Below are 19324 nucleotides of genomic sequence, written 5' to 3'. Positions count from 1 at the left end.
TGAGCTTTCACCACGTGGATCAACTATTCAGGTAATTGCAATGACAACACTCATCTTTAGTAGATCACAAGTCTGAAGCTCTCAACCTGACTTTTTTCAAGGGAAGAAGATGGATCCTGTTTGTGCCTCTAGATTTATTTATTTTATTTTATTTTATTTAGCAATACAGCTGGAATAGGCCCTTCTGACCCTTTGAGCCTTGCTGCACAACTTCCAACAAACTTGATTAACCTTAATCTAATTATCTAATTACAATGACCAATTAACCTATCCAGTACGTCTTTGGATTGTGGGAGGAAACCGGAGCACCTAGGAAAAACCCATGCATTCCACAGGGAGGATGAACAGACTCTTACAGAACTCTGAACTCCAAAATGCCTCGAGCTGTAATAGCGTCACATTAACCACTACGTTGCTGTGGCGCCTATATGCGAAAACTGACCCCAATATTTCTAAAAATAGGGTGATAGCTTGAACAAGGTCAGTTTGAGATGAAGAATGATTTCCCTTTTTACTAAATGAGAATGTTCTGACATTCATAATGTTCTTTATTGCCATTTAACTTGCTCATTCTGACAGTTTTGTGTCCTTCTCCTCTGCCTCCTTCTCTGGGACGGCCCACACTCTGGAGAGCAAACCTACATTCTGAAAAAGAACAGCCATTTGTCAGCTCAGTCTTGACAGAACAGGAACACTTCCTGTACACTAATACTCTACAATGCTCATAACCAATAACTTTTGCAAAACTTCATGATTTCTTTGCTGTGTTTAGACTTTAACACATAATAATGTTTATCTTCCCACTTTATTTTCCTTGTTCCAGTTATTTTCTTTGATTGTTTGATATAGATTCATAGATTCTCACAGCAGGGAAACAGGCCCTTCAGCCCAATAGGTCCATGCTAACCAAGACTCCCATCTATTTGCCTGCATTTAGCTCATAATCCTAACCCAACCACTTCCTCTAGCAGCTCATTCCACATACTGGCCACACTCTGGTTGAAAACAATTGCCCTTCCAGTTTCAATTAAATCTCTCACCTCACAACCTTAAACCTGTGCCCTCTAGTTCTTGAATCAACAACCCCAGGAAAAAGGACTGCATATTCACCCTATCTCAGCCCCTCATGATTTTTATACACCTCTGTTCGATCACACCTCATTCTCCAATGCTCTAATGAACAAAGTCCCAACCTGCTCAACCTTTCTCAGTCCTCAACCTAACTCAGTCCTCAACAACCTAGTAAATATCAACTGCACTCTTCCCAGCTTAACGGTGTCTTTCCTATAATAGGACCAAAACTCAACACAATATTCCAAATTATGCCTCACCAACACCTTGTATGACTGCAGTATAACATCCCGACTTCTACACTCAACGCCTTGACTGATCAAGGCCAGCAATCCAAAACTCTCTTCACCACCTTGTGTACCTGTGATGCCAGTTTCAGGGAACATTATACTTGTACTCCTAGGTCCCTCTGTTCTACATCATTCTGCAGAGCCCTACTATTCACTGTGAAACTCCTACCCTCTGTTTGACAACACTCCCCAGAGCCCTATTGTTCACTCTGCAGCTCCTACCCTCATTTTGTTTTCCAAAGTGCAACACCTCATGCTTATCTGAATTAAACTCCATTTGCCATTCCTTGGCCCAGTAAACTAGTTGATCAAAATCCCTCTGTAGCTCCTAATAACCATTTTCATTGTCTTGGCTACCACCTATTTTAGTGTCATCTGCAAACTTACCTAACATGCCCTGTACATTCTCATCCTAATCATTTATATAGACGACAAATTGTGGATTATTGGGTAGTGCAGCTTCAAGGGCCAGAAGGCCAATTCCATGCTAAATCTCAATAAATAAAACAGCAATAGACCTAGCATTGATCCCTGAGAAACCTTACCAATCATAGAATTCCAGTCCATAAAACTGCCTTCCACCATCAGTCTCTGCTTCTGATCATCAAGCCAATTGTAGACCAATTAGCCAGCTCACCCTGGATCCCATCTGATCTATTTGTTTAGCAATGCAGCATGGAGTAGGACCCTCCAAGAGGACCACAACCTTATTGCAGAGTTTGGAGGCTTGCACGCCTCATTGACCCGGAGAGCTATGTTGGCTGGAGTCAGGGCCTTGTGCTTTGACTGATGTATGGTCACCCATGCCAAACAGGTCAAAGGGTAGAGGCCAGACTAAGAGTTGTCCACCGGTCCTCCAGATTGGGGGTGAGGAGGTCAGCTCAGGGCTAACGACCCTGACTGGTCGAAAAAACTTGTTACGGAAACAGTAATGAAATATGCTATATCTGAGTGCGACGGTATTCCTGAGTCTTCACACAGGATTTGCATGACTGACAGTAATGAAAACTGAGAGGAAGCTACTGGCACGATGAAGGAAGCACTGAACACCATCAAGGTTAAGACCAAAATTGTTTTTTGGAATGTACAAACCATGTATGACACTGGCAATCTAGCATAAATAACTGCAGAAATGCATTGTTACAACCTTCATATACTGGGCATCAGTGAAAGCGGATGGACAGGATCTGGCAGACTTAAAGCAGCAACTGGTGAAACAGTTTTATACTCAGGAAGGGAAGAAAGGTCAATATCATAGTATAGCTGTCATTTTGAAGAAAGGCATTGAGAAGTGTTTGCTGGAGTGGAAACCAATCAACAGTAGCCCGATGAGAGTCAGGCTGAAAGGGAAGCAAGTGAACATGAATGTGGTGCAAGTGTTAGATGTAAAATCAACATGAATTAAGGTGAAACTTCAACTAGCATATACTAACGATAACTGAAATGTGAAGAGGCTTGTAAGAAAGGATAAGAGAGTCAACATGGAAGACCATGCAGAAGAAGCTGAAGCAGAAGCCAATCAAGGTGATCAGGGAAATGATTTCAAAACTGGTATGTGGAAAGATCCAGGCCAGATTTAGTGATCCTGTGAGTGACAAGAACAGTCTGCTTTTGACAACTGAGAAAGAGCAAGAAGCTTGATAGATGGAGTATTTCAGAGAATTACTGAATAGACAACCACCAAATAAGGAACCTGACATATAGCAGGTAGCAGAGGACCTTGATAGCAACACAAATCTACCCAAGAAAGAAGAGATTGTTGCTGCAATTAAATGATCAAAGAACAGCAAAGCTCCAGGTCATAAAAATTTGAATGCTGAACTGTTCAAAGATGAACCAAGAGTTGCAGCAGTCATCCTGCAACCACTGTTTACTATAATCTGGGAACAAGGACAAGTACTCAAGAACTGGATGAAGAGAGTTATTATTAGGATCCCCAAGAAAGGAGTGCTAAGTGACTGCAACAAATGGCGTGGCATCACACTTTTGTCAGGGCCTAGCAAGATTCTTGTCAAGGTCATTGTCCATTGGATTATAAATGCTGTTGATGTATGCTTGTGGAAAGAGTAAGCTGGCTTCAGGAGGAACAGAGGCCGTGTCAACCAGATCTTCACACTGCGTAACATCAAAAAACAGTGCACAGAATGGCAGATACATCTGTATGTGAACTTTGTGGACTTGTTTGATACCATCCACAAGAAGAGCCTGTGGCAAATTCTCAGATTATACAAGATCCCTTCCAAAATTGTCCAGCTGATCCAGAGTTTCTATGCTAACTTCTCCTGCACAGTTGGGGCTGCAGTTTGAGCTTTGAGGTCAAGACAGGAGATAGGCAAGGCTGTGTGATGTTGGCGATATTATTTAACCTGGTGATTGACTGGGTTGTGAGGCAAACAATGAAAGATAAGCAGAGAGGCATTAGTGGACTCTATTCTCTACTTTAGAAGACCTTGACTTTGCAGATAACCTTGCATTACTATCACATACATACCAGCACATGCTTTTGGATGTGGACAGGCTAGACTCAGAGTCTGCCTGAGAGAGACTGAGACCATGACCATCAATGTAGAGTCTCCTCCTCCCATCAAAGCATATGGCGTTGACCTACCCAGCAAGGGCAGATTCACCTACCTTGTCAGTATCATTCGGCAGGTTGGAGTGACATAGGATGACATCCAGGGCAGATTCAGCAAAGCTAGAAACATCTTCAGATCAATAGGCATATGTGGATCACCCAAGAACAGCGTTCACACCAAGGTGAAGCTGTAGCAGAACTGTGTTCTGTCCACGCTCTTCTACGGTCAGAATGCTGGTGTATGACAGAGAATGACATTGCTAAGCTGTTGTCATTCCACACGATGAACCTCTGGAAGATTTTCAGTATTTTCTGGCCAAGATAGATCTCCAACCATGCCCTGCTCCTTCAGTGTTAGCAAAAGGACATGGTCACAATTATCATGAGGAAACATTAGAGATAGACTGGGCATGTGATGAGAAGAGAAGCCAATTCCATCATCAAGACAGCACATCATTAGACCCCTGAAGCATGGAGACCAAAGACAACTTTGTGCTGTAACCGTAGAGGCAGAAATGAAGACCCTGAAGCACACCTGGGCCACATTAAAGAAGATGGCCAAGGACAGATGGAGTTGGGGGACCTTCATTGCTGGGGCATAACAGACAGTAACTAATAGAGTAGGCCCTTCTGGTCTCATCAGCCATGCCACCCCAGTAAACCACAACAAAATCAATTAACCCTAACGTAAGTACAGGACAATGAACAATGACCAGTTATGTACTTGGTACATCTTTGCACTGTGGAGGAAACCCGAGGACTTGGAGAAAACCCACCCATTCCACAGGGAGGAGGTATAGATATTCTTTATAGAATGACACCGGAATTGAACTCTGAACTCCAGAATGTCCCGAGCTCTTATCAAAGTCCCTTACTGAATTCCATATATACCACATCTATCACTCTGCCTTCATTGACATTCTTGGTTACTTCTTCAAAAAACTCTATCAAATTTATGAGACATGATCTCCCAAACACAAAGCTGTGATAACTCTCCCTAATCAACTTGTCTTTTTAATCGCTTATATATTTCATTCTATATCTTTTACACCTACAGTATAACACTTTATACCTATGACTGTGTGGGTAAGTACAGCTCCAAAGTCATATTTAAGTTTTCTGATGACACCACTGGTATTAGTTGAATTAAAGGTAGTGATGAATCAGCATATAGGAGGGGGAATGAAAATCTAGTTGAATGGTGCCACAACAACAGCTTCTAACTCAACATCGGTAAAACCAAAGAGCTGATTATTGACTACAGGAGGAAGAAGCTGGAGGTCCAGGAGCCAGTTCCCTTTAGGGGATCAGTGGTGGAGAGGGTCAGTAACTTTAAATTCCTTGGAGTAAGATAACAGAGGATCTGTCCTGGTATCATACAATCTATTTTCTAAGAAGTTTTTGTATATTTGGTATGTCATCAAAAACTTTGACAAATTTTTTATAGGTGCACAATGGTGAGTATCTAACTGGTCGCATCACGGCCTGGTATGCAAACACCAGTGCTCAGGAATAGAAAAGTCAACAGAAAATGGTGGACACAGCCCAACCCATCACAGCTAAATCCTTCATAAACAAGAGAAAATCTGCAGATGCTGGAAAAACATGTAACACACACAAAATGTTGGGGCTGTACTCTTTTTCTAGATGCTGCTTGGCCTGCTGAGTTCCTCCAGCATTTTGTGTGTGTTGCACAGCATGATCTTGGGGTCCATGTCCATAGGATACTTGAAGCTATTGCGCAGGTTGACAGTGTTGTTAAGAAGGCATTTGGTGTGTTTGCCTTCATCAACCATGGGATTGAGTTACAGTTATATAAGACCTTAGTTAGACCCCACTTGGAGTATTGTGTTCAGTTATGAGAGGCTTTAATCGTGTGAATAGCCAGAGGCATTTTCCCAGGGCTGTAATGGCTAACACGAGGGGGCATAGTTTTAGATGCTTGGAAGTAGGTACAAGGGGGATGTCAGAGATAAGTTATTCACACAGAGAGTGGTGGATGCATGGAATACACTGCCAGCAAAGGTGGTAGAGGCGGATACAATTGGGTCTTTTAAGAGCCTCTTAGATAGGTACATGGAGCTTAGAAAAATAGAGGGCTATGCAGTAGGGAAATTCCAGACAGCTTCTAGAGAAGGTTACATGGTCGGTACAACACTGTGGGCCAAGGTACCTGTAATGTGCAGTAAATTTTTCTATGTTCCTATGATTCTTTCTATGATAGGACAAGATTGCAGTCAGTAGGGTGAGCATCAGTGCATTAGGGATGCAGAGTCAAAAAGGGTAGCAAATTCAATACTCAAAGTATTATATCTCAATGCATGGAGTATAAGAAATAAGGTGGATGATCTTGTACTTTTACAGGTTGTTGGGTATGATGTTGTGGCCATCATTGAATCATGGCTGAAGGGTGATTGTAGTTGGGAGCTGAATGTCCAAGGTTAAACATTGTATTGGATGGATAGTAAGGTAAGCAGAGGGGATGGCATGGCTCTGCTGGTAAAGAATGGCATCAAACCCGTAGAAAGATGTGACATAGGATCGAAAGATGTTGAATCCTTATGGGTTCAGATAAGAAACTGGCAAGGTAAAAGGAACCTGATGGCAGTTATATACAGGCTTCCCACGAGTAGCTGGGATGTGGACCACAGATTACAACAGCAAATAGAAAAGGTGTGTCAAAAGGGCAATGTTATGATAGTTATGAAAGGTTTCAACATGCAGGTTGATTGGGAAAATTAGGTTGGAAATGGATCTCAAGAGAGTGAATTTGTTGAATGCCTAGGAGATTTTTTTTTAGAGAAGTTTGTCATTGAGCCTACTAGGGGATCAGCTATACTAGATTGGGTGTTATGTAATGAACCAGAGGTGATTAGGGAGCTTAAGATAAAAGAACCCTTAGGAGGCAGTAATCACAATATGATTGAGTTCAACTTGAAATTTGATAGGGAGAAAGTAAAGCCTGACCTAGCAGTATTTCAGTGGAGTAAAGGAAATTATAGTGGTATGAGGGAGGAATTGGCCAAAGTAAATTGGAAGGAGATGCTGGCAGGGCTGTCAGCAGAGCAGCAATGGCGTGAGTTTCTAGGAAAAATGAGGAAGATGCAGGAGAGATGTATTTCAAAAGTGAGGAAATACTCAAATGGCAAAATAGTACAACTGTGGCTGACAAGGGAAGTCAAAGCTAATGTAAAAGCAAAAGAGAGAGCATACAACAAAGCAAAAATTAGTGGGAAGATAGAGGATTGGGTAGCTTTTAGGAGGGAGAAGGTGAAATAAGTAAACAAGCTTGCAAACAAAATCAAGGTGGATCGAAAAGCATTCTCAAGTTCGTAAAAAATAAAAAAAAGATGAGAGTGGATATAGGATTGCTAGAAAATGAGGCCGGAGAAATAATAACAGGGAACAAGGACAAGGCAGATGAACTAAATGAGTATTTTGAATCAGACTTCACTGTGAAAGGCACTAGCAGTGTGCCAGGTGTTGAGAGATGTAAGGGGTAACAAATGAGTGCAGTTACCATTACAAGAGAGAAGGTGCTCAAAAAGCTGAAAGACCAAAGGGCACATAAGTCACCTGAACCAGATGGACTGCAACCTTGGGTTCTGAAAGAGGTAGTGGTAGAGACTGTGGAGGCATTAGGAATAATCTTTTGAAAATCATTGGTCTCTGTCATTGTGCCAGAAGTCTGGAAAATTGCAAATGTCACTCCCATAGAACCATAGAACATTACAACACAGAAACAGGCCTTTTGGCCCTTCTTGGCTGTGCCAAACCATTTTTCTGCCTAGTCCCACTGACCTGCACCTGGGCCATATCCCTCCAAACCCCTCTCATCCATAAACCTGTCCAAGTTTTTCTTAAATGTCCAAAGTGAGCCTGCATTCACCACTTCATCTGGCAGCTCATTCCACACTCCCACCACTCTCTGCGTGAAGAAGCCCCCCCCCCAACGTTCCCTTTAAACTTTCTCCCCTTCACCCTTAACCCATGACCTCTGGTTCTTTTTCCCCTGGAGTCAGTGGAAAAAGCCTGCTTGCATTCACTCTATCTATACCCATCATAATTTTATACACCTCTATTAAATCACCCCTCATTCTCCTACGCTCCAGGGAATGAAGTCCTTGTGGCGACCCACTTTCTGCGCAGGCGAACCGGCTCACAAATAGCCAGTGCGCGGGGAGAGACTTTGGTAATGCACCTCTGACGTCATTTCTGCCCGGAGAAGGTGGGCGCTAGGGATTAAATGCCAGCACCGCAAAGTTTGAATAAACTAGTCTCGAAATGACTTACCGACTGCGTGTCGTTATTTCAGCGCTGTGTGTAGCACATCGCTACATTGGTGACCCCGACGGTCCAAACGGGATTTGGACCAAAGATGACTGACTCTTCATCTGTTCACGCAGTTTCGCTAAAACTGCTGACTTTCTGGACGCTGCGACCACGTGTGTGGTTTAGCCAAGCAGAAGCCCAGTTCCAGATTCTGCAGATATCTTCTGATTCCACGCGTTACTACCACGTGGTGAGCGCCCTTGACCAGGAGACGGCCACCCAGGTTGCGGATTTCATACAGCCGCCCCCAGAAGAAGGCAAATATGAAGCATTCAAGGCGCTGCTCATTGAGACCTTTGGCCTCTCATGGCGTGAGCGGGGTGCCTGCCTGCTTCACTTGGATGGTTTGGGAGACAGGCTGCCGTCAGCATTGATGAACGAGATGCTGGCCCTGGCTGACGGACACAAGCCCTGCCTCATGTTCGAGCAAGCCTTCCTAGAGCAACTGCCCAAGGACATACATCTGCTGCTGGCCGACGCAGATCTCAGCGACCCCTGGAAAGTGGCGGCCCGGGCAGACGTGCTGTGGAAAGCCAAGAGGAAGAGCATGGCGTCCGTCGGTCAGATTACCAGGCCACGCACCCAACAGCAGACCAGACCAGGCCCGGTAGGGGGCGCGCACACAACACAGAGGCAGGAGTGAGGAGGACAGTGAACAGTGGTGTTTCTACCACCAGTGGTGGGGCACAGAAGCCCGCCGTTGTCGCCCGCCCTGCAAGGGCCAGGGCCAGGGCCAGCTGTCGCTAATGACTATGGCGGCAGGCCACCAGGACAGCCTCTTGTACGTCTGGGACAAACAGTCGGGACGCCGCTTCTTGGTTGACACTGGAGCGGAAATCAGCGTCTTGCCCCTGACAGGGTACGACACCCGCAACAGGAAGCCAGGACCCACCCTGAGGGCCGCAAACGGCAGCACGATACGGACCTACGGCACCTGCACAGTGCAGCTGCAATTCGGCGCCAGCTGGTTCACGTGGGGCTTCACACTGGCCACAGTGGCCTAGCCACTCCTGGGGGTGGACTTCTTGCGAGCTCACAGCCTGCTGGTCGATTTGCAAGGGAAAAGACTGGTACATGTTGAGACTTTCCAGACATTCTCCCTGAGTGAAGCCAAGTTGCCGGCCCCACACCTGGACTCCATCATGCTGTCGGACAATGAATTCACCAGATTCCTGGCGGACTTTCCATCAATTCTGGCACCGCAGTTCACGGCAGCCATGCCCAGACACAGGGTACAACACCACATCCCTACCCAGGGACCACCCCTCCACGCCCGTGCATGAAGGCTCCCCCCGGAAAAGCTCCACCTAGCGAAGGAGGAGTTCAAGAGGATGGAGGAATTGGGGATCGTACGGTGGTCCGACAGCCCATGGGCCTCCCCCCTGCACATGGTGCCCAAAGCAGCCGGGGGTTGGAGACCATGCGGCGACTACCGCAGACTGAACGAGGCTACAACTCCAGACCGCTACCCCATGCCGCACATACAGGACTTTGCAGCAAACCTGCACGGGGCAAGAATCTTTTCCAAAGTAGACCTCGTCCGGGGATACCATCAAATCCCGGTGCACCCTGAAGACATCCCCAAAACTGCTCTCATCACCCCATTCGGCCTGTTCGAGTTCCTCCGAATGCCGTTCGGCCTGAAGAATGCCGCACAGACGTTCCAGCGGCTAATGGACGTGGTGGGACGCGACCTGGACTTTGTGTTCATCTATTTGGACAACATCCTTATAGCCAGCAGTTGTCGATAGGAGCATCTGTCCCACCTCCGCCTGCTCTACTCCCGCCTGAGTGATTTCGGCCTCACGATCAACCTGGCCAAATGCTAGTTTGGTCTCGATACCATCGACTTCCTGGGCCACAGGATTACCAAAGACGGGGCAACACCTCTGCCCACCAAGTTAGACGCGATCCGCCACTTTGCCCGGCCCAACACGGTCAAAGGCCTACAGGAGTTCGTTGGAATGGTGAACTTCTACCACTGTTTCCTTGCCTCAGCAGCCCGTATCATGCGCCCTTTGTACACCCTGATGTCGGGTAAAGGCAAGGTCATTACTTGGGACGAGGAGGCCGTGGCCACTTTCATTAAAGCCAAGGAAGCCTTAGCAGATGCCGCGATGCTGGTGCTCCCCAGAACGGACGTTCCGACTGCACTCATGGTGGACGCGTCCGACACAGCAGTCGGTGGGGTGCTGGAGCAACTCATCGAGGGGCACTGGCAACCCCTGGCATTCTTCAGCAAGCACCTACGACCACCTGAACTCAAGTACAGTGCTTTCGACCGGGAGCTGTTGGCACTGTATCTGGCAATTCGGCATTTCAGGTACTTCTTAGAAGGCAGGTCGTTCACCGCGTTCACGGACCACAAACCGTTGACCTTCGCGTTTACGAGGGTGTCCGATTCCTGGTCGGCTCGCCAGCAGCGACATCTGTCCTACATCTCCGAGTACACAACGGACATCCGGCATGTCTCGGGAAAGGACAACGTCATGGCGGACACACTCTCCAGACCATCTATCCTGGCCCTGTCCCTGGGGGTGGACTATGCGGCACTGGCGGAGGTGCAGCAGGCAGACGACGAGATGCCCAGCTACAGGACCGCAGTCTCGGGTTTGCAGCTGCAAGACTTTCTCAGAGGCCCAGGTGAGAGGACCCTCCTGTGCGACGTGGCTACCGGCCAACCTTGCCCCATCGTCCCAGCAGCCTGGAGGCGGCGAGTTTTCGACTCCATACATGGTTTGGCGCACCCATCTATCAGGACAACCGTCCAGCTGGTCTCCAGCAAGTTTGCGTGGCACAGACTTTGCAAGCAGGTCAGTGAATGGGCCAGAATGTGCGCGCAGTGCCAAACAGCCAAGGTGCAGCGGCACACTAAAGCCCCACCACAGCAGTTCAAACCCACCCGCCGGAGGTTTGACCACATTCATGTGGATATCGTGGGCCCCCTACCAGTGTCCCGAGGAGCGCGGTACCTCCTAACTATGGTAGACCGGTTCACGAGGTGGCCAGAGGCGGTCCCGTTCACCGACACATCTGCCGATTCCTGCGCCTGAGCACTGATTGCAACCTGGGTAGCACGCTTCAGGGTACCGGCCCACATTACCTCCATTACCATAGCACATCGCTACATCCTAACCTTTTCAACCTTTCTCTGTAACTCAAGTTTCTCAAGTCCCGTCAACATCCTTGTAAACCTTCTCTGCACTCTTTCAACCTTATTAATATCCTTCCTGTAATTAGGTGACCAAAACTGCACCCAATACTCCAAATTCGGTCTCACCAATGTCTTATACAACCTCACCATTACATTCCAACTCTTATACTCAATACTTTGATTTATAAAGGCCAATGTACCAAAAGCTTTCTTTGCAACCCTATCTACTTGTGAAGCCACTTTTAGGGAATTATGTACCTGTACTCCCAGATCCCTCTGTTCTACTGCACTCCTCAGTGTCCTACCATTTACCTTGTATGTTCTACCTTGGTTTGACCTTCCAAAGTGCAATACTTCACACTTGTCTGCATTAAACTCCATCTGCCATTTTTCTGCCCATTCCTCCAACTGGTCCAAGTCCCTTTGCAAGCTTTGAAAACCTTCCTCACTGTTCACTACACCTCCAATCTTTGTATCATCAGCAAATTTGCTGATTCAATTTGCCACATTATCATCCAGATCATTGATATAGATGACAAATAACAATGGACCCAACACTGATCCCTGTGGCACACCGCTAGTCACAGGCCTCCACTCAGAGTAGCAATCCTCCACTACCACTCTCTGGCTTCTTACATTGAGCCAATGTCTCATCTAATTTACTACCTCTCCATGTATACCTAGCGACTGAATCTTCCTAACTAACTTCCCATGCGGGACCATGTCAAAGGCCTTACTGAAGTCCATGTATACAACATCCACTGCCTTCCCTTCATCCACTTTCCTGGTAACTTCCTCGAAAAACTCTGATAGATTGGTTGAACATGACCTACCACGCGCAAAGCCATGCTGACTTTTTCTAATAAGTCCCTGTCTATCCAAATACTTGTAGATCCTATCTCTTTGTATTCTTTCCAATAATTTACCTACTACCGATGTCAAACTTACTGGCGTATAATTTCCGGGCTTACTTTTTGAACCTTTTTTAAACAACGGAACTACACGAGCTATTCTCCAATCCTCCGGCACCTGACCCGTGGATATCGACATTTTAAATATTTCTGCCAGGGCCCCTGCAATTTCAACACTAGTCTCCCTCAAGGTCCGAGGGAATACCCTGTCAGGTCCTGGGGATTTATCTACTCTGATTTGCCTCAAGACAGTAAGCACCTCCTCCTCTTTAATCTGTATAAGTTCCATGACCTCCCTACTTGTTTGCCTTGTTTCCATAGACTCCATTCCAGTTTCCATAGTAAATACAGATGCAAAAAATCCATTTAATATCTCTCCCATTTCTTTTGGTTCCATACATAGCCGACCACTCTGATCTTCAAGAGGACCAATTTTATCCCTTACTATCCTTTTGCTCTTAACATACCTGTAGAAGCTCTTAGGATTATCCTTCACCCTGACTGCCAAAGCAACCTCATGTCTTCTTTTAGCCCTCCTGATTTCTTTCTTAAGTATTTTCTTACTCTTTTTATACTCCTGAAGCATCTTATTTCCTCCCTGTTGCCTATACATGTTATACATCTCTCTCTTCTTCTTTATCAGAGTTCCAATATCCCTCAAGAACCAAGGTTCCGTATTCTTTTTCATTTTGTCTTTAACCCTAAGTGGAACATACAAACTCTGCACTCTCAAAATTTCTCCTTTGAAGGCCTCCCACTTACCAATCACATCCCTGCCAGAGAACAACCTGTCCCAATCTACGCTTTTTAGATCCTTTCTCATCCCCTCTTTAAGAAAGGAGGGAGACAGCAGAAAGAAAATTATGGACCAGTTAGCCTGATTTCAGTGATTGGGATGATGTTGGAGTCAATTGTTAAGAATGAGGTTATGGAGTACTTGATGACACAGGACAAGATAGGACAAAGTCAGCATAGTTTCCTTAAGGGAAAATCTTGCCTGACAAACTTTTTGGAATTCTTTGAGGAGATTACAGGTAGGATAGATAAAGGGGATGCAGTGGATGTTGTATATTTGGATTTTCAGAAGCCCTTTGACAAGATGCTACACATGAAGCTGCTCACTAAGTTAAGAGGATTACAGGAAAGTTACTGGCATGATTAGAGCATTGGTTGATCGGTAGGAGTCAGTGAGTGGGAATAAAAGGATCCTTTCCTAGTTGGCTGCCAGTGAGTAGTGGTTCTGCAGAGGTCAGTGTTGGGACCGCTTCTTTTTCTGCTGTATATCAATGATTTAGATGTTGGAATAGATGACTTTGTTGCCAAGTTTGCCGATGATACAAAGATTGGTGGAGGAGCAGATAGTATTGAGGAATCAGGTAGGCTGCAAGAAGGACTTAGACAGATTAGGAGAATGTGCAAGAAAGTGGCAAATAATGGAAAATGCACGGTTATGCACTATGGTAGTAGAAATAAATGTGTAGACTATTGTCTAAACAGGGAGACAATCCAGGAATCTGTGATGCAAAGGGATTTGGGAGTCCTTGTGAAGAATATCCTGAAGGTTAACTTGCATGTTGAGTCGGTGAAGAAGGTAAATGCAATGTTAGCATTCATTTCAAGAGGTCTTGAATACGAGAGCAGGGATGTGCTGCAGAGGTTTTATAAGGAGCAAGAAGGCTGTGAGTGAACAGCTGATTTTCGGAGCCAAGGTAGTTTTTACCACTTGGGGTAAAAGAGAGGCAAGACTGCACAGGCATGTGACGTCAGCCAGTAGAGCATAGAAGGTTTAAAAAGGCAAGGAATCTTCAATAGTTTTTGATTCGGATTAAGAAGGCTGCAAGTGAACAGCTGATTTTCAGAGGCAAGGCAGTTTTTACCACTCGGGGTAAAAGAGAGGCAAGACTGCGCAGGCACGTGACATTAGCCAGTAGAGCGCAAGAGGTTTAAAAAGAAGACCACCATATCCAGCGGGCAGTGGAGTGAGAGGCAGCAGAGTGATAGGGCTTAGGCGATAACGGGACAAGGCAAGGTAGGTTTACTGGTGTTATTTGCGGAAAGGAGGATGTATGTGTGTGAGGCCAGTTTTCGGTGCTCAGTGTCAGATGTGGGAGGTCCTGGAATCTCCCAGCCTCCCGGACGGCCATATCTGCACCAGGTGTGTCGAGCTGCAGCTCCTAAGGGACCAAGTTAGGGAACTGGAGATGCAGCTCGATGACCTTCGCCTGGTCAGAGAGAGTGAGAAGGTGATAGGAGGAATGAGTTATAGGCAGGTGGTCACACTGGAGCCATGGGAGACAGACAAGTGGGTCACAGTCAGGAGGGGGAAGGGGAAGAGTCAGGTACTAGAGAGTACGCATGTAGCTGTACCCCTTGACAATAAGTACTCCTGTTTGAGTACTGTTGGGAGGGGGGACAGCCTACCTGGGGGAAGTGACAGTGGCTGTGCTTCAGGCAGAGTCTGGCCCTGTGGCTCAGAAGGGTAGGGAAAGGAAGAGGACGGCAGTATTGATAGGTGACTCTATAGTTAGGGAGTCAGACAGGCGATTCTGTGGACGCAGGAAAGAAACCCAGATGGTAGTTTGCCTCCCAGATGCCAGGGTCCGGGATGTTTCAGATCACGTCCAAGATACCCTGCAGTGGGAGGGAGAACAGCCAGAGGTTGTGGTACATATTGGTACCAATGACATAGGTAGGAAAAGGGAAGAGGTCCTGAAAAAAGACTACAGGGATTTAGGAAGGAAGCTGAGAAGCAGGACCACAAAGGTAGTAATCTCGGGATTACTGCCTGTGCCATGCGACAGTGAGAATAGGAATAGAATGAGGTGGAGGATAAATGTGCAGCTGAGGGATTGGAGCAGGGGGCAGAGATTCAGATTTCTGGATCATTGGCACCTCTTTTGGGGCAGGTATGATCTGTACAAAAAGGACGGGTTGCACGAATCCTAGGGGGACCAATATCCTGGCAGGGAGGTTTGCTAAGGCTACTGGGGACAGTTTAAACTAGAATTGTTGGGGGTTGGGAACAGAACTGAAGAGACTGGGGAAGAGGAGGTTGGCTCACAGATAGAGAAAGTTTGTAGACAATGCGAGAGGGAGGATAGGCAGGTGATAGAGAAGGGACACGTTCAGACCGAATGTTTGAGATGTGTCTATTTTAACGCAAGGAGTGTTATGAACAAAGCAGATTAGCTTAGATCGTGCATCAGTACTTGGAAATATGATGTGGTGGCCATTACAGAGAATTGGATGGCTCAGGGACAGGAATGGTTACTTCGTGCCGGGTTTTAGATGTTTCAGAAAGGACAGGGAGGGAGGCAAAAGAGGTGGGGCCATGGCGCTGTTGATCAGAGACAGTGTCACAGCTGCAGAAAAGGTGGACGCCATGAAGGGATTGTCTACGGAGTCTCTGTGGGTGGAGGTTAAGAACAGGAAGGGGTCAATAACTTTACTGGGTGTTTTTCATAGGCCATCCAATAATAACAAGGATATCGAGGAACAGATAGAAAAACAGATCCTGGAAGGGTGTAATAATAACAGAGTTATCATGATGGGAGATTTTAATTTCTCCTCCGGGAGAAGGTTCAGGAGCTTGAAGATTCATACGGCCAGATTTGGGAACAGCTTCTTTCCAACTGTGATAAGACTGCTGGATGGATCCTGACCCGGATCTGGGCCATACCTTCCAAATATCCAGACCTGACTTGCACTACCTTCCTTTCCCTTTTCTATTTTCTAATTATGATTTATAATTTAAATTTTTATTATATTTACTTCGATTTGTACTTCAGGGAGTGCGAAGCGCAGAATCAAATATCACAGTGATGATTGTACGCTCTAGTATCAATTGTTTGGTGACAATAAAAGTAAAGTAATTTCCCAAATATCGATTGGCATCTCCCTCGAGGAAGGGGTTTAGATGGGGTGGAGTTTGTTAGTTGTGTTCAGGAAGGTTTCTTGACACAGTATATAGATAAGCCTACAAGAGGAGAGGCTGTACTTGAGTGGGTATTGGGAAATGAACCTCGTCAGGTTCAGATCTCTCAGTGGGAGAGCATTTTGGAGATAGTGATCATAATAACAGGGTTGTTATCATGGGTGACTTTAACTTCCCTAATATTGATTGGCACTTGATTAGTTCCAAGGGTTCAGATGGGGCAGAGTTTGTTAAGTGTGTCCAGGATGGATTCCTGTCACAGTATGTTGACAGGCCGACTAGGGGGAATGCCATACTAGATCTAGTATTAGGTAACGAACCGGGTGAGGTCACAGATCTGTCAGTGGGTGAGCATCTGGGGGACAGTGATCACCACTCCCTGACCTTTGACATTATCATGGAAAAAGATAGAATCAGAGAGGACAGGAAAATTTTTAATTGGGGAAGGGCAAATTATGAGGCTATAAGGCTGGAACTTGCAGGTGTGAATTGGGATGATGTTTTTTCAGGGAAATGTACTATGGACATGTGGTCGATGTTTAAGGATCTCTTGCAGGATGTTAGGGATAAATTTGTCCCAGTGAGGAAGATAAAGAATGGTAGGGTGAAGGAACATGGGTGACAAGTGAAGTGGAAAATCTAGTCAGGTGGAAGAAGGCAGCATACATGAGGTTTAGGAAGCAAGGATCAGATGGGTCTATTGAGGAATATAGGGTAGCAAGAAAGGAGCTTAAGAAGGGGCTGAGAAGAGCAAGAAGGGGGCATGAGAAGGCCTTTGCGAATAGGGTAAAGGAAAACCCCAAGGCATTCTTCAATTATGTGAAGAACAAAAGGATGACAGGAGTGAAGGTAGGACCGATTAGAGATATAAGTGGGAAGATGTGCCTGGAGGCTGTGGAAGTGAGCGAGGTCCTCAATGAATACTTCTCTTTGGTATTCACCACTGAGAGGGAACTTGATGACGGTGAGGACAATATGAGTGAGGTTGATGTTCTGGAGCATATTGATATTAAGGAAGAGGGGGTGTTGGAGTTGTTAAAATACATTAGGACGGATAAGTCCCCGGGGCCTGACGGAATATTCCCCAGGCTGCTCCACGAGGCAAGGGAAGAGATTGCTGAATCTCTGGCTAGGATCTTTATGTCCTCGTTGTCCACAGGAATGGTACCGGAGGATTGGAGGGAGGCGAATGTTGTCCCCTTGTTCAAAAAAGGTAGTAGGGATAGTCCAGGTAATTACAGACCAGTGAGCCTTACGTCTGTGGTGGGAAAGCTGTTGGAAAAGATTCTTAGAGATAGGACCTATGGGCATTTAGAGAATCATGGTCAGATCAGGGACAGTCAGCATGGCTTTATGAAGGGCAGATCGTGCCTAACAAGCCTGATTGAGTTCTTTGAGGAGGTGACCAGGCATATAGATGAGGGTAGTGCAGTGGATGTGATCTACATGGATTTTAGTAAGGCATTTGACAAGGTTCCACATGGTAGGCTTATTCAGAAAGTCAAAAGGCATGGGATCCAGGGAAGTTTGGCCAGGTGGATTCAGAATTGGCTTGCCTGCAGAAGGCAGAGGGTCGTGGTGGAGGGAGTACATTCAGATTGGAGGGTTGTGACTAGTGATGTCCCACAAGGATCTGTTCTGGGACCTCTACTTTTTGTGATTTTTATTAACAACCTGAATGTGGGGGTAGAAGGGTGGGTTGGCAAGTTTGCAGATGACAGAAAGGTTGGTGGTGTTGTAGATAGTGTAGAGGATTGTCGAAGATTGCAGAGAGACATTGATAGGATGCAGAAGTGGGCTGAGAAGTGGCAGATGGAGTTCAACCCGGAGAAGTGTGAAGTGGTACACTTTGGAAGGACAAACTCCAAGGTAGAGTACAAAGTAAATGGCAGGATACTTGGTAGTGTGGAGGAGCAGAGAGATCCTGGGGTCCGAGTCCATAGGACAATCAAAGCAGCTGTGCAGATTGACTCTGTGGTTAAGGAGGTGTATGGTGTAGTGGTCTTCATCAACCATGGAATTGAATTTAGGAGCCGAGAGGTAATGTTGCAGCTATATAGGATCCTGGTCAGACCCCACTTGGAGTACTGTGCTTAGTTCTGGTCACCTCACTACAGGAAGGATGTGGAAGCCATAGAAAGGATGCAGAGGAGATTTACAAGGATGTTGCCTGGATTGGGGAACATGCCTTATGAGAATAGGTTGAACGAACTCAGCCTTTTCTCTTTGGAGCGATGGAGGATGAGAGGTGACCTGATAGAGGTGTATAAGATGATGAGACACATTGATCGTGTGGATAGTCAGAGGCCTTTTCCCAGGGCTGAAAAGGGTTGCCACAAGAGGACTCATGTTTAAGGTGCTGGGGAGTAGGTACAGAGGAGATGTCAGGGGCAAGTTTTTTACTCAGAGAATGGTGAGTGGCGTGGAATGGGCTGCTGGTTACGGTGGTGGATATGATAGGGTCTTTTAAGAGTCTTTTGGATAGGTACATAGAGCTTAGAAAAATTGAGGGCTATAGGTAAGCCTATTAATTTCTAAAGTAGGGACATGTTTGGCACAACTTTGTGGGCCGAAGGGCCTGTATTGTGCTGTAGGTTTTCTATGTTTCTAAGGCACTGGTGAGGCCACAACTTGAGTTGTGAACGATTTTGGGTTCCTCATCTTAGAAAAGTTGTGCTGGCATTGGAGAGGGTTCAGAGGAGGTTCACAAGGATGATTCCAGAAAGGAAAGGGTTATCATATGAAGAACGTTTGATAGCTCCTGGTCTATACTCGTGGAATGTAGAAGGATGAGGAAGGCTCTAATTGAAACCTTTTGAATGTTGAAAGCCCTAGACAGAGCAATGAAAGGATGTTTCCCATGGTGGGAGAATCTAACACAAGAGGGCACAGCCTCAGGATAGTGGGGTGTCCCCTTAAAACAGGTGCAGAGAAATTTCTTTAGCCAGAGGGTGGTGAATTTGTGGAATTTATTACCACAGGCAGCTGTGGAGACTATGTCACTGGGACTATTTATAGTAGAGTTTGATAGCTTCTTGATTGGACACTGTTTCAAAG

This window comes from Hemitrygon akajei, chromosome 19, assembly GCF_048418815.1.
Source record: "Hemitrygon akajei chromosome 19, sHemAka1.3, whole genome shotgun sequence".
NCBI lineage: Eukaryota > Metazoa > Chordata > Chondrichthyes > Myliobatiformes > Dasyatidae > Hemitrygon > Hemitrygon akajei.
This window is presented reverse-complemented; position numbering follows the sequence as displayed.